Source organism: Mastomys coucha, chromosome X, assembly GCF_008632895.1.
Source record: "Mastomys coucha isolate ucsf_1 chromosome X, UCSF_Mcou_1, whole genome shotgun sequence".
Lineage (NCBI taxonomy): Eukaryota > Metazoa > Chordata > Mammalia > Rodentia > Muridae > Mastomys > Mastomys coucha.
The window spans coordinates 87,258,734-87,273,841 of NC_045030.1; the positions used below are offsets into that span (position 1 = coordinate 87,258,734).

At 38.0% G+C, this 15,108-nt stretch overlaps 1 protein-coding gene across 1 annotated transcript in view; it reads left to right on the top strand.

Annotated features, from left to right (window-relative positions):
• Nucleotides 1–2,605: 2,605 nt before the first annotated feature.
• CXHXorf21 (chromosome X CXorf21 homolog) overlaps nt 2,606–15,108 on the top strand; it is an 18,080-nt gene continuing 5,577 nt past the window's right edge. The window contains exon 1 of the mRNA XM_031374845.1: nt 2,606–2,865. The gene's annotated coding sequence lies outside the window, so the exon portion shown is untranslated. The remainder of the gene's footprint in view (nt 2,866–15,108) is intronic.

The following is a 15,108-nucleotide window of genomic DNA, read 5'->3' on the forward strand; positions in this document are numbered from 1 at the left end:
CCCCTTTTTAAAAAAAATTTTATTTAGTCTCTTTACATCCCAATCATGCCCCTCAGTTCCACCCTTAAAAAATCTCCCCCCCTTCATCCCCTCCTCTTCTCCTTAGAGAAGGGGAACCCCCTTCCTGGGTACCATCTAGCCATGAGTCCTGTTCTAATCTGAGGATTGAACTTAGAACTTCACAAGTACTAGGCAAACATGGTACCACTGTTTTTAATCCTCTAACCATTTTGATTTTGATTTTGATAGAGAGTCGACCTAAACTGTCCTCTGGCTCAGCATCCTTTATGCTCACAGGCATGAACCACCACCCTAAGAGGCATTTGTGCTCTCGCTCGCTCTCTCTTTTGTTGTTTTTTAAAGACAGAATCCTGCTATATAGACCCAGGTCACCTCAAACTCCTTCTGCCTCAGATTTCTAGATGTTAAGATTATCATGTGAGTCATCATTATGAGTTTTGTATTTTGTATTTGAGTAAAACAATGACTTTTCTGGACACAATGCCTGTAATCCAAGCCCCAGAAGGGTGAGACAAGAGCCTTGTGAGCTTGAGATTAGCCCAGGACACATAGTTATTTTTATATTACTATGTAAAAAATTTCTATAGAGTAGGATTCTTTCTCAAAAAGAAACCAGAATTTGGGTAAATGCTCAAGAGGGTAAAAATACTGTAAAAACGTAGGCATGGACTTTGTGCACAGCAGCTGTAGTCTGCTTCTGTAAGGAGCGGTAACAGGAAGGATCGCTGGAGCTTTCTGCCGCCAGCCCACCTCCAAGACCAGTGAGAGCCCCTTCCTCACAGGAATAAAGCAGAGAGGGATAAAGCAGGACACATGACCTCATCCTTTGGCACACCTGCACACATATGCATATACACACACACACACTCACACACACACACACACACATACACACACGGACACAGACACACACGGACATGGACACACACAGACATGGACACACGCACACATACACATACCTCTGAAACATACAAAATATACATAGGACCTAAGGGGTAACTTGGTTAAATAAAATTATCTTTTATTGGGTAGTGTGTGGCATTGCCAGTTCAGCTCTTGTGGACTCCACCAAGGAGAGTTCTTCGTGTTAGATGAGAACCACTGTAGGCTATCTACATCATTGTGGTTGAGCTTCCATTAGGCTGAAATTAAGCAGCGTTTTGCCCTGAAGGTGCTATGAATCTCTTGATCACAGTTAAATTCTTGATGTGCTACCAAAGCACACAGAGATCTATCCCTAGGTTTGATTTTATGCCTGCACTAAAGCTGAACTTGCCCTTGGGCCTTGAGTGGGCCAGATCAAATTATTATGTGTCACATCAACTTCATCTGCATATTGTTCCATGAAATCATGCTGGAGGTCATGATAGACTCAAACAGAAAGTCAATTGCTGGTCTACTTTTAAAAATGTGACTTTGGGAGCAAGTCATGAAACACAAAAACAAACTTAGCAACTGTACTAAGCGGAAAACTTTCAAAAAGAAGAGATTGAAAAGCAGCCTAATCAGAGTTAGGAGTGAAGAGGGGAGAGAATGACAATCATTTAGGGACAATTATTCTTTTCAGTTAGGTTAAACCAGGGAAATGATTTTAAAAGCCAATGTTTCAGTTTCTGGCCCATTTGCAAAAAGAGTGCCAAAAAAAGACATATCATGTAGCATAATTGAACTATAAACTAAAATAAATTTATATATAAACTTCTAAAATTTTGAGAGATGCAGTGAATTTACCATCAAAATGTATTAAAAGTGTATAAAAGTGTCCATACCATATATTATCACAGTTTTGATCTTCAGTTATTAAAGAGACAAAAAGTTCTTCTATTTACTTTTTTTCATTTTTTCGAGGCAAGGCCTTGCTCTGTAACATAAATGTGTCTGAAACTTGCTATGTAGCCCAGGCTGGCCTTGCACTTAAGATCTTCAGTCTCAACCTTTCATGTATGAAGATTCCATTCGTGAGGCAACATGGCTGGTACATTGGATTCAGATATTTCCAAGGTGATGGGAATGCAAATTGAGTTCTTCTTTGTGGTAAGCAAGTAATATACCACTGAGCAGCACTATCTTTTATTATTATTATTATTATTATTATTATTATTATTTATTTTGTTGTTGTTGTTGTTTGAAGCAGGGTCTCATTTTTGAAGCCCTGACTGACCTGGAATTTCATGTGTAGATAAGGTTGCCCTTGAATTTGTGACGATCTTCCTGCCTCTGCCTCTGCCTCTGGAGTGCTGGGATTCTACATAGTCCTTTTTTCCTTTTTAGGCAGACTAGTTTCAAACTCTTGTCAATCCTTTGCCTCAGCCCCCTCATGTACTTGGATTCAAGACATAAGCTACTACACCCAGCTAACATTATAACCAATGAGAAATAATGATTTCGAAAATCATAGATCTTAGTAATTAATCAAGAAACAGATTTTTTTAAAAGTCATGTGTTCATGTTGCTCTCATGTGGAAGAGGTTTACCAGATGTTTTACTACTGTAATGTGCAACCATCAACTGTTTTTTTTAAAACACAAGACAGTTTCACAGATAGGTTTCATTTTTTCAAAAAAGAGGAAGAAACACCATTCTGTGGCCCAGTGTGGCTTTGTCAGTTACCTCCTGCCCATTTCCTGGGACTTCCCACTCCTTCTTTAGAACAAACTAGACTTAAGTGAAACAACTCTTGTTCCATAGGATTAGTGATACTAAGAAGGAGGCAGGTCAGCGCCTCAGTAGCCTCGTGAGGGAGGGGCTTGAGAGCCTTTTGGAAAGAGCCCTGCCTGGCTAGTTCTTCTCTATTACACCAGTCATTGTGTAGCTGCAGGATCCAAGGAGCAGACTCTGCTGAAGGTAAGGGAGGCAATGGGCCCTTTGATTCTCTTATCAACTATTCTCCTTCCTCTTCCTACACTTTCTTAGCCTTTTATCATTAGACCTCAAGCCTACTCTTATGTCATCAGAAAGGCTTTCTAGCTTACTAAATTAGAGTGACTAGGAACTTGATCAGATATTTAGTGAGGCCAGACAGTTAAGTAATAAAAACTAAGCTTAACGCTTCCTTCCCTGATGTCCTTATGTCATTTTGAATCATTCTAAAAACAGTGTTCTGGTTTATTTTACTGATGTTGTTGCTGCTGTTGCTTGCTTTTGAATGCTGGCTTTTAAACTCTGGGCCTTGCACATACTAGGCAAATATTTTATTACTGAGTTACAGTTAAAGTTTTATTTTCTAAGAAACAAGCTCATGAACATCTGGCCAGATAGACCAGATGGAGCTTAAATTTTTTTTAGTCTCCTGAATAGTTGGCACTATATGTTTAAGGTCCAGCTTAAAGTGTCTTCTTTCTTTCTCTCTTCCTTCCTTCCTTTCTTTCTTTCTTTCTTTCTTTCTTTCTTCCTTTCTTTCCTTCTTTCTCTCTCTTTCTTATTAATTAATTAATTAATTAATTAATTAAGATATATTATCTTACTCTGTAGCACAGACTGACTTTGAACTAGCCGTGATTTGCCTCAGTCCTATCCTCTTGGGACTTCAGGTATGATCTAGCATGCCTGCTAAGTAATACAATTTTAAGGTACACGTCTGCAGTGAAGCTTGAAGCTTTATGGGTAGCATAGCAGCAAGAGATTTTATTGGTAAAGTCTGTTATATGTATAATATAATTTTAATATTGAAGAGTTGGATCTGGAGGGTATGCTTATTAGTGTTTAAAAGCAAAACCCCAGGGCAGGCAAGCTGCAAATCTCAGCAGCTGACCAAAGGAGGAAGATGGACAGGAGGAATAGAAAGTCATGCCATGTGATTTAAGCATGCTCAGAAACATGCCTAGACCACAGGTAGGAAAGAAGAGAATGAAACATTATGCTTTTCTGAATAAAGTGAGCAACTTAGCCAAACTCCGCGGCTGTGGCTCTGTGACTGCTTCTTTTTTCTTTTCTCGTTTTTGAGATGGATTCTTCCTCGGTCATGCACACTGGACTGTGTGTGATTTGTGCACTTCCTGCTTTAACTTCCAAAGTGCTAGGATTATAGGCATGCACCAATAAGCCTGATACTGATAACAATCTACATGTGTGCCCCACCCCACCCGCGTGTGTGTGTGTGTGTGTGTGTGTGTGTGTGTGTGTTGACACAAAGTCCATTTATGTAGCCTTGGATGGCCTTAAATCATACTATGTAGCCTTGGGTATCTACAAACTTGCATCAGTCTTAAGCTCCAGCCTCCTCACTGCTGAGCTAACAAGCCAGTGCTACTGTATTCAGCCTTCAAATCCTTTCTTACTATAATTTCTTTCGTTCTCTTTTTGCTACTGCAATAGTGTTTAGATTCTACATTTTAATGAGAAGGCCTTACTACTTAAGCAGAATATGCAGGGACACCATTGCTCTTGACTTCAGTTGTGCTGATGACTTAGAGAAGAGAAAAAGCATATTATATTCCCATTGAATTTCAGTCTCAGTGATTCAGTTGAGCAAGCTTGTGATAGTGCTGTTCTATGTGGCAGGAAATAGTAAAAGTGAATATGGTTTATAGTGATACTGCTTTTCAAATTGTTATCTGGATGATTTAGGAAAGGCTTCTTTTTGGTATTAAAGACAGGGAATGCATGGGTGCATGAAATTTGTTTTAGTTGTTTTGGGTTTTTGTTTTGTTTTGTGTGTTTCTTTTTTATTTACCTCAAACATCCTTCCTTCTGTGCACATCATCTGTCTATGCTTGAATTCAGACTTGGGTTGGTTCAACTATTTATACTGATACTCTACTCTATTTCTTGCATGAGCCTGTTTGGAACAATTTTTTCCCAAGATTGAGAAGCTTTTGTAGATATAAAGAGTATCGAAAACTATGTAAACATCCACAGCACGGTGGAAATATTTTTTGTTTGGTTTTATGTGATGGAGTCTCATTTAGTAGAGACTGTCCTTGAAACCCCTGAGTAATTGACACATCTGGAACACCTGATATTCCTGCCTTTACCTTTCCAGTGCTAGGATGAGAGGCATATACCACACACTCACATAAAAACCATTTTTAAAACAACTTATTGTGGCATGAATGTTTAACAGATTTGTAATACTCCTCAGAACTACAACAAGCCCTCAAGCTCACAGGCCTCTAAACCCAGCACTTGGGAGGCAGAGGCAGGTGGATCTCTGTGAATTCAAGGCTAGCCTGGTCTACAGAGCAAGTTTCAGGACAGCCAGGGCTACACAGAGAAGCCTCATTTCAAAAAACCAAACTAAATAAAAAGAAAGATAAAGAAACAAACAATTATCTCTTTCTGTTCCCTTGAGATAATACAGTGAGCATCCATAACTCCATAAAGTACATTAATTTGGTGCATTGTTTATTTCTCATTTCTCTCTGTCTTTCTCCTTTTTCTGACATTTTTGAGAGTATGTTGTTGGCTTCATTGCATATGCCATTCATAAATTCTTGACTGTATATTTTCTAAGAATATAAGCAGCTTTTACATAAGGATAATATAATTATGACACTGAAAAATGTAAGATCAAGCCAAGGGTGTGGGCTCATGCCTGTAACCTGAGAATGTGGGAAGCTGAAGCAGGACAACTGATGTGAGTTCAAGGACAGCTTGAGGTATGTAGGGAGTCTCAGGCTGACCCAGGCTACAGAATGAGACCTTATATCAAAAAAAAAAAAAGAAAGAAAGAAAAGAAAAGAAATATGAATTTATAAACTAGAAAAGTTGTTCCTTATTTTAAAAATCTCTTTTATATAAAAGTATATTTAAAGTATTTTTAAAAAGTGCACATAAGGTTTGATTTTTCAAATATATGAAGTGGTAAGGAAGGATATAAAGAAACATCAAAATTATGAAAGAATATATTTACTAATACTTCTGTAGCAAAGTCCACACATTCTGAAATGAGTAATTTCAGAATTAGGTAAAGCTCTTGGATGTAGTTATCTTTTAACATAACAATACTAGCAAAGCTGATATCAAAATTATTTACTGGTTTGTCAAATTAGTATAGAAAAAGAAGATTTTTTCCTTTGTTCTTTTATTTTTGACAGACAGCTTTGCTATGCAGTACAGGTTGGTCCTGAAGCCTCCACATCTCGAGTGCAATGTATATGGTCACATATCGTTACACCCAGTATACAACCCTGACTTGAAAAAATATGTGGCAGATGGATAATTGATCACAAATTTTGTTTTATAACAGGAATTGAAAAATAAATGAGTCAGGGAAGTGCAAATTAAGATTGAATTGAAAATCCATTTCACTCCTTTCAGAAAGGCTATCGTCATTATATCATCATCACCATCATCATCATCATCATCATGAAAAAAAAAGGTAGCAAATTCTGGTAAAAAAAAAAAATGCTGGGACAGATGAATTCTGCTGTGCTTCTAGTGGGATTATAAACCCATGAATCCACTATGGAAGTCAGTATAAAGATACTTCAAATAACTAAAAATGAAAGTCAAGGGTGTTGATTCATACTTGTAATCCCAGAGCTTAGAAGGCCAAGGCAGATAGATCACCACAGGTTGAAGATCCTGTCTTCAAGAAAACAACTGAAAGTAGAATATATGACTCATCTGTACCACTCCTGGGTATATAATTGAAGTCTTCCAAGGCAGTGTACCACAGAGATACTTGCACATCCTTATTTCTTGTTTTATTACTTATGATAGTGGAGAAATGGAACCAGCCTAGATGTCCATCAGTCAATGCTCAGATTAAAGAAAATGCAACAGATATACACAATGGAATTTCATTCCACTGTAAAGAAGAATTAAATCAGGGTGTTTGTAGTAACTTCTCTCATTTGTGTAGGTGTGTGTGTGTGTGTGTGTGTGTGTGTGTGTGTATGTGTGTGTGTGTGTATTAAATCAAGAAAGTGGTCATGTGGGAAGAAGAAACCCTAAGGGGGAAGTGTTAGGGGAGAGACAGGGTAATGAGAGAGAAACAGGATCAGCAAAGGCAGGCAGAAAGAATGGGAGAAGGCAGTAGGGGATGGGGAATAATAAGAACAAAGTATAGTGTCATATATGTATGAATGTATGATAAAAAAAACCCATTAATTTATATGCTGACTTAAAAGAAAAGCATAGTAATAAGAGGCTGGGATCAGTAGATAAATTGTTTGCTGTGCATTTGAATTTGTTTTTCATAATCTGCATAAAAATGGTACACGGTGATGTGTCCTTGTAATCCCAGAACAGGTGAGGGAGAGACCTGAGGGCTCTCTGGGCACCCAACCTAGCATACTTGGTGAACTCTAGGCCAGTGGGAGCCATTGTCCCACAAAACAAGGCGTTCAGTGCCTTAGAAATAGCATGCAAGCTTCATCTTTACCCTCTGCAGGCATGAGCACCTTCATATATGCATGTATCTGCACACATATTAATAATACAAAAGAAATATGGACAAGTGAAATGAACTATTCAGGATATACGATTAAGCTATTAATCATCTCTAGCCCTAAAGAATAGAGTTTATATTTTGTTTGTTTGTTTGACTTGCTTTTGAAACAGCCTTTTTCTATAACCCTGTCTGACCTGGTACTTGCTATATAGACTAGACTGGCTTAGACTGGCTTAGAATCTGAAACAATACTCCTTTCCCCTCCCCACTTCAGTGCTAGGATTATAAATGTGTGCCACCATGTCCAGAAAGAACAGATATTTTATCTAGGTTTTATTTTCTGAGCTTTTGGGACAGAGTCTCATGAAGTCAGGCTGGCCTCAAGCTCATTACATGGTATGGCTAAGCTTTTGATCCTTCTGCCTCAGTTTCCTCAGTGTTAGGATTACAGGTGTGTGTTATCACTCCTGATAGTGCATGTCTCTTATCCTAACATTCGGGAGGTGGAGGCAGGACGATCAGAAGTTCAAGACTGTTCTTGGCTATGTAATGAGCTTCATGTCAGCCTGGGCTATATGAGACCCTGCTCTTAACACCAAAATTAAATTTAATAATAGCTGTATTCTAGTAAGTTTGCTGCCCCAAATCTGGCCTGTAAAAACATTCACAGACACAGATTCAATATTGCACATAGTGACAAAACAAGAAAAAAATCAGCATTCATTATCATAAAGGATTTACTACAATGAAAGAAGTTTATAGATGTTGATACAGATGAAATTGTCACCACTGTCCAAAGGCTACCATTTCTTCATATTATTTCAAGATAAGCTCTTACAGCCCATGCTAGTCTCAAGATCACTGTGAAATCAAGAATGGCTCTCGATTCTCTTATCTCTGACTACTGAATACTGGGATTTTAGGTGTATTCTATAACACACAGCTGTGATAAATTTATTCTAGCAGACTTGATGGCAAATGGTTGATGGCAAATGGGAGCACTAGCCCCATTTGCTACTATGAAGTAGCATTCAACATTTTACTTTGATTTTTTTTCCCTACCAGATTATACAACACAATGTTGGGTGGTGGTTCCAGCTCACTGCCTCTATTTGTGTTTGGTTACTGGAGTTGTCCTTTGTACCCATCTCAGTCCAGCCTTTTCCAATGTCTTACTTTGTCCTTACTGAAAGTATTCTCCAGGAGACAAGATATATTCCAGCTCACTACTATTCCAAATGCCTCCCTTCCACACCAATCGGCAATCTCTCTCTTTGCTATTGTCACTACTCTTTTCTTACACACAATTTCAATTATTTTAGTGATTATGGTATTGGTTGGGTTTTTATTAACATCCTACATAGTCCTGGTAACTATCTTGAAATAAGGAAGAGATGAATGTAGAATCCTTTTCTTGTTTAGGAAGAGAGAGTCTCTGAAGTGTTAAATGTTTAAGGTGAGACCCAAAAATCATGGGAGATAGGCCAGGGATAACTACAGAGCCTAAACTCTCAGGACAGAGGAATAAATTATCCCTAAGATGATAATTACAATAGGTGGATCTGGGATAGGCTCAGCACAGGTCTTCAGTCCTGTTGTGAACATGCAGAGATGAGGTTAAGCAGGCAGACCATGCATCACGAGGGCCTGACATATCTAGATGTTTGGTTGATGTGTAAATGGTAGATTTGTAAAATTAAATTACCTGTGGAAGGTAGTTGTATAATCAAGACTAATGAAATACTAGGCTACAGTATTGGGACTAGTTAAGGAAAATGTTAATATTGTTATATTCAAAGATGGAGGATAGGTTGTTTATCAATGAGCTTTGACATACAAAGTATAGACTTCACTGCATCTTCTTCCTTTTACTTGGCAAGTGTTCTTATTAACCGAAGTCAGGGTTGATGCCATTTGCTTGGAAGAACAAAAGTGCTTGGCATTATAACTGTGTGATATTAACTACTCTCAACTATGCAGCAGAACAATGTGTTCTAAATACAGGCTTTGGAATTTATGAACATGGGCTTCAACCTTGCTTTCAGTAGACAGTAGCTGTATGACCTGAGGAAGGGCAGTTTTCCTTTCATACACTTTTTATTAACATATACTGTATTAATTAAATAGTCTATATAGTCCATATACTAATGCAATTTATTTTGATTTTGTCATTGATGTATATTATACACATTGATGATATCCTCCCATAACTTCCATGGATTGCCCCACTACTCCTCCTGCTCCTTCCATTCTTTCCCTCAGACAGACATTTTTATAGTCATGCTTATCACCTTGTCAGTTCCTCATTTGACAGCTATAATAATATTCCATGTCCAATATTGTTGAAAGATTAGAAGTCAAATATAGAAAGCAACCAAAGAAAAGTTGTTATGATATCTGATCCAATTTACTCTATCTACATTTTTCTTTTCCCCTTCTTTTCCTGTTTTTTTTCCCTTTGTATCCTCCTCTTCTTTTCTTTCCTTCTCTTCCCTCCCCCTCTCTCTTTCTCTCTCTTTTAGATCAGGTCTCTATATTAACTCCATGCTGGTTCTGAACTCATGATCTTCAGCCTCAAATTTCCAACGCATAGGGTCAGGGTATGCTCCACCAAGTCCTTCTGTGTCTGCCTTTTGTTTGTTTGTTGTTTTATATTTTTAAGACAGGGTCTTATTTTGAAGCACAAGCTAGCCTGAAACTTACCATAACTTAGCCCAGACTAACTTTGAAGTGAGCAACTCTTCAAGTGTTGGGAATATGCTACTAAACCCAGTAGTTGATTAAGGTCAAGGTTAAGCAAATCACAGACCAGGACTCTGTCTTTGTAAATAAAGTTTAATTGGAACACAGCCATAACAATTTGTTTGCATGTTGTCTATGTCTGTTTTTCCTCTATGATAGCAGAGTTGCAACAGACTCTGTATGACCTATAATACCTTAAATATTTGCTATCCTTAACAGACATTTTTTTAGATGTCCCCTTTACAAAGTCCCTTATCTTTAGTTCTTTTTGTTTTGTTTTTCTTTTGTAGTTTATAAAGGTTCTCATCATGTAGGCTTAGAATTTGTAGACAAATTGGCCTTAAATTTTTGATCCTCCTTTTTCTGGTTCCCTAGTACTGGGGTTAGACATGTGCTATCACTAGGTTTTCTCTTTGACACTGTGTTTCTGTTCTAAAGTATAAGTCAAATGTATGTCTATATACAGAAGTATAACAAGAGTTTCATGATAAATGTATACAGACACACACATAGAGATCTAGAAGAAAGAATTTATATTGAAATTTCTCCATAAAACCAAGTAAATGATTGAACAAAGTACTGTACTTTAGTCCATACTTCTAGTTTATGAACTTGCAAACCAGGCTAATTTTGGTATGCCACTGTCTGGTAATGATTAATGTAGGCTAAATTTGCCTAGAACATCTAATCAGCAGATGTCCTTGAATGTCTTCTTTTCACACTTAACCAGTGATAGAATCTAAACACACACACATACACACACACATGAAAGAGAGAGAGAGGGAAATATGTATAATATATATATATATATATATACAAGATATTTGAGATATTATGACAGATTTTTTTACATTTTATAGGCAATAAAAATTATTAAGAAAAATGCTAGAAACAAACTAAAATAGTCCCAGGAAGCTTTCATTCTCTGTTTTGTGATTTTTTTTTAAGGATTCTGTAATACATAACATTTTGTTCATTCTAGTGGTGCATTGAATTGTGGTTATAAGATGAAATAATTTTTAAAAACTAAGTTACATTTATCTATTATTTATTTGTGTGTTCATATAATGGCACTTATGTGGAGCTCAGAAGAAAACTTGCCAAAGTCGGTTCTCCAAGTGGGTTTTGTGGATTAAAGTGAAGTCATCAAGTTTGTCATTAAATGCTTTTACGTAATGAACTGTCTTACCAGCGTTCCCTGCAGCCCTTTTTGTTCAGGTTCTTGCTATGTAGCCTAAGTTAGCCTCAAACTCAAGCTGTGCTCCTGTGTCAGTTTTCAGAGTGATGGTATTATTGGATTGAATTGTAAAGTACAGCTCAAACCAATTGTCTTTGTATATTTCTGTTTGTAATTTCTGTGCAGTGTTAGTCTGCACAGCTTCATAACTCTTTCAGAAAGCTCTGTGCTGTGCTTTCTACTGCCCTCTGCTGCCAGTTCTTAGAAACATCAGATTCTGGGTAAATCCACTAGCCCTTTTCCTAAATTCAGACAACAGTCAGGATACACTAGAGATAATGGAATACTCACTTTACACACACGCAGCAGAGTGTCTGAAAAGTTAGATAATATAACTGTAAATTCTGTTTTCTGACGGATAGTGTCTGAGTGCCTGGGGATGTTGGATGCATTATTCCAAAGCTGCTCAATTTCAACACCTGAAACTAAAACGGGATCTATTCTGCACTTCTGAAACTCCTGCAGTCTTTACCTGAAACTAAAACGGGATCTATTCTGCACTTCTGAAACTCCTGCAGTCTTTACAAAGACCTGTGATAAGGCAATGTGGTGTGCCTTATGGGGCATTATTACAAATACCAGAAAGTTTCTGAGGTCCCTGACTTCCTCATTTTGGAAGCTGATTTTATTATTGAGTAAATTTATTAAGTAGTAATTTACCTCTCTGGTGGAATCAATCTCCCTCCTTCTGCCTCTCCTTCTATCATTTCAGACATAGTCTCTCAATGGAGTCCTGGCTAGTCTGGATCATAGCAGAGAGATGGATCTGGCCTCCTCCTGTGTTTGTCTCTCAAGTGCTAGCCTTTTGGATATATTTCATCATACTGGCATTCCTTAGACGTGGATATTTTTACTCAGATATCCCATCTCTTATAGGCTTAAGAGGAACAAAGCTAAACATGCCCCCAGTCCCATTTCAGACAGCACCAGTGCAGTACCTCAAAATATCCAGACTCAAAGGTGCTGCTCATGTTATTGAAGTTGGTTTTTGCTACGTTCACCTAAGCAAGCATGAAACTCACACCAATCTTCCCCCCTGCTAGGGTTATAGGACTCAGCCACCAAACATGGATCCAAAGTTATTTCAGGCTCCCTTTTCACCTTCATTCCCACATTTAAGAGCTTTTATTGATTTACTTTCATTTTGGTTTTAAGGCAGTATCATGTAGCTCAACCTGGCTTCATGTTTGCTATGGGACCAAAATCGACCTTGAGTTTTTTATCTACCTGCTTTTACATTCCAAGTGCTAGGACTATGGGAGTGCTCTGCCATGCTTGGTTCTTGGTCCCTCCTATTAATTCCTTGGCTTGCCTGTTGCCTCGATCTCAGCTCCTATGTCAGGTGGAGAATGAATCCAGCAATCTCCTAGCTTGTAGCCTTAGCTATGGTCTGTCAATCTCACCGAAGTTCATTCATCTTGAGCTTTACTGTTAGAATTCAACACACTCTGAAAACTTCCTTGAATGTCAGGTTGGGAATTCTTGATCTTAAATGTTGGGGACCAGAAGAGATTTGTTAAAGATTTTGAAATACTTGTGTATACATAATGATATCTTTTAGAGAATGCAAATTTTATGTATCATTTTATACATACACACTGACCCCCAAAGACAACTTTATACAATATTTGTGTGTGTGTGTGTGTGTGTGTGTGTGCGCGCGCGCGCTCTTGAACTTTGACTGTGATATGAGATTAATTGCCCATTTATGGTGTTATATTGGCAGTAAAGAGCATTAAAACATTGGAGCAATTTTGATTTAGGATTTTTTTTTTATTAGAAGTGCTTAACATTACCTGAAGTTAAACGAAAGACTTTCAGCCTTGTCTCTTTCAATGGATTTCTCCGACGTTATTACTCAATCTTCCCTACCAGGGGATAAATCTATCCTTAGACACCAGGAGGAATTTTCACTTTACTAATTTGCACTTGGCTTCACATACATGAATGACAGTTGTTGTTGACCGTCTTAGCCTGTAGCAGAGGCTGGTTTTAATTTCCATGATTTTCCTGCATGAGCCTCCCAAGTGCTGGGATTGTACCCTGCTCAACTAGAATGCTGGAGTCTCTACTTACCATAAGTAAGACACTAACAAATCTCTTCACAGATAACAAACTTCTAGAGCTTTCTTCACTATCCAGAAGGCACGGAGATAGTCAGTGCTTTTCATAAATATTCCCACACCTTGAGAGAAACCTCTCCCGCATCAGACTGATGAATCCGAAGAGTGGGGTGATACACGATGGGAGATTTGGAACCTATCTGAATGGGAACAGGGGAAAGAAAGGTAGGCTCTTCAAGAAAGGCTTTCCAGGCATGTGTGACTCTGAAAAATAACACATCATAGACTGGAGTCTGTCACTGCCAAACATGAAAGTGGCAAGAGAGACTTATTCATGTGTGTTGCTATTCCCTCCTGTCTAAGGAGACGCTGACCTGCCCCACTGCATTGTTAAGTGAGTCCTGTGCTTCATAGCCCATTAGAGTTCACTATTGACAGCCTCTCTTTCCTTCACCGCAATCCAGTTGTACAGGAAGTATCACCTTCTTTTTGTTTCTTCTTTGTTACTCTAAAATATTTTTTCTGTAGTTTTAAAATCTTTTTTTTTTTTTTTTACTTTTCTGGAACTTGGATTGAATCGAGGACTTTGCAATTGCTAGGCAAGTAAGTACTATGACACTGAGTTAGTTCCTCAGTCCTACTTTTTAAAAACTTTTTTTTTTTTAGTTTAGTTAGTGCCTGTGTGTATGTGTACATAACACATGTGTGCCTAATATCTGAGGGTGAGAGAAGAGGGTGCTGGACACTCTGGTTAGCATATAAAAATGTGTTTCATTAGGACACATATATGCAAAGCTATTCTTTGGTTTTATGCACCCTCTCACTTCAGGTTTCCTCCCGCTTCACTTGGTTATCTCCTTCCTCTCCCAAACACGTAATCCATTACTGTCTCTGGCTTCCCCTTCCGCCTTTAGTCATAGTTCCCACATCTCCACTTTCATGTTCTCTCCCTCTCTCTCTTTCTCTCTCTGTGTGTAATTTAAATCTATATAAGAAAATGACATCCTTCTGAATCTATTTCACTTCATATCAAGTTGTATCAAGTTGTCATTCTCTATAGCTGAGTAAAACTCTCTTATACTCTCACACACCATTTTCTCAATCCATTTATCTGTTACTGGATATTCACACACATGGCCTCATATCTTGGCTATTGTGAACAGGACAGTATACCTATGACTTTTCAAGTATCTACATGGTATGTTGATATAGAGGTCTTCAGGTGTATGTCCAGGAGTGCTGTAGTTGGTTCATATGGTAATCTCACTTTAGTTTTTAAATGAACCTCTGTACTGTACCAGCTCATATTCTGTGTTAGTGACTTGTATTGTTGTTGTGCCAAAATGTCTTGACAAAAGCAACTTAAGGGAGAATGAATGTATTCTGGCACATGGTTCAAGGTTTTAGTGCATCATGGTGGGAAAGTCTTGGCAGCAGGAGCAGGAGAGAAGCAGGAAGCAGCTGCTCTCATTTTGTCTGCAGTCAGGATACAGAGAATGATGGATATTTAGGGCCCAGCTTGCTCTTTCTTTTTGAATTTACTCCAGGATGGCACCCACAATTAAAATGGGTCTTCCTATGTCAGTTAACCTACTCTAGATAATCCCCCACAGGTGTTCCCAGAAGCTAACCTAATTCAGACAATTACATTCTCAGAAGTTTGTCTTTTAAGTAATTCAAGATCCTGGCAAATCAGCAATCAATATTAA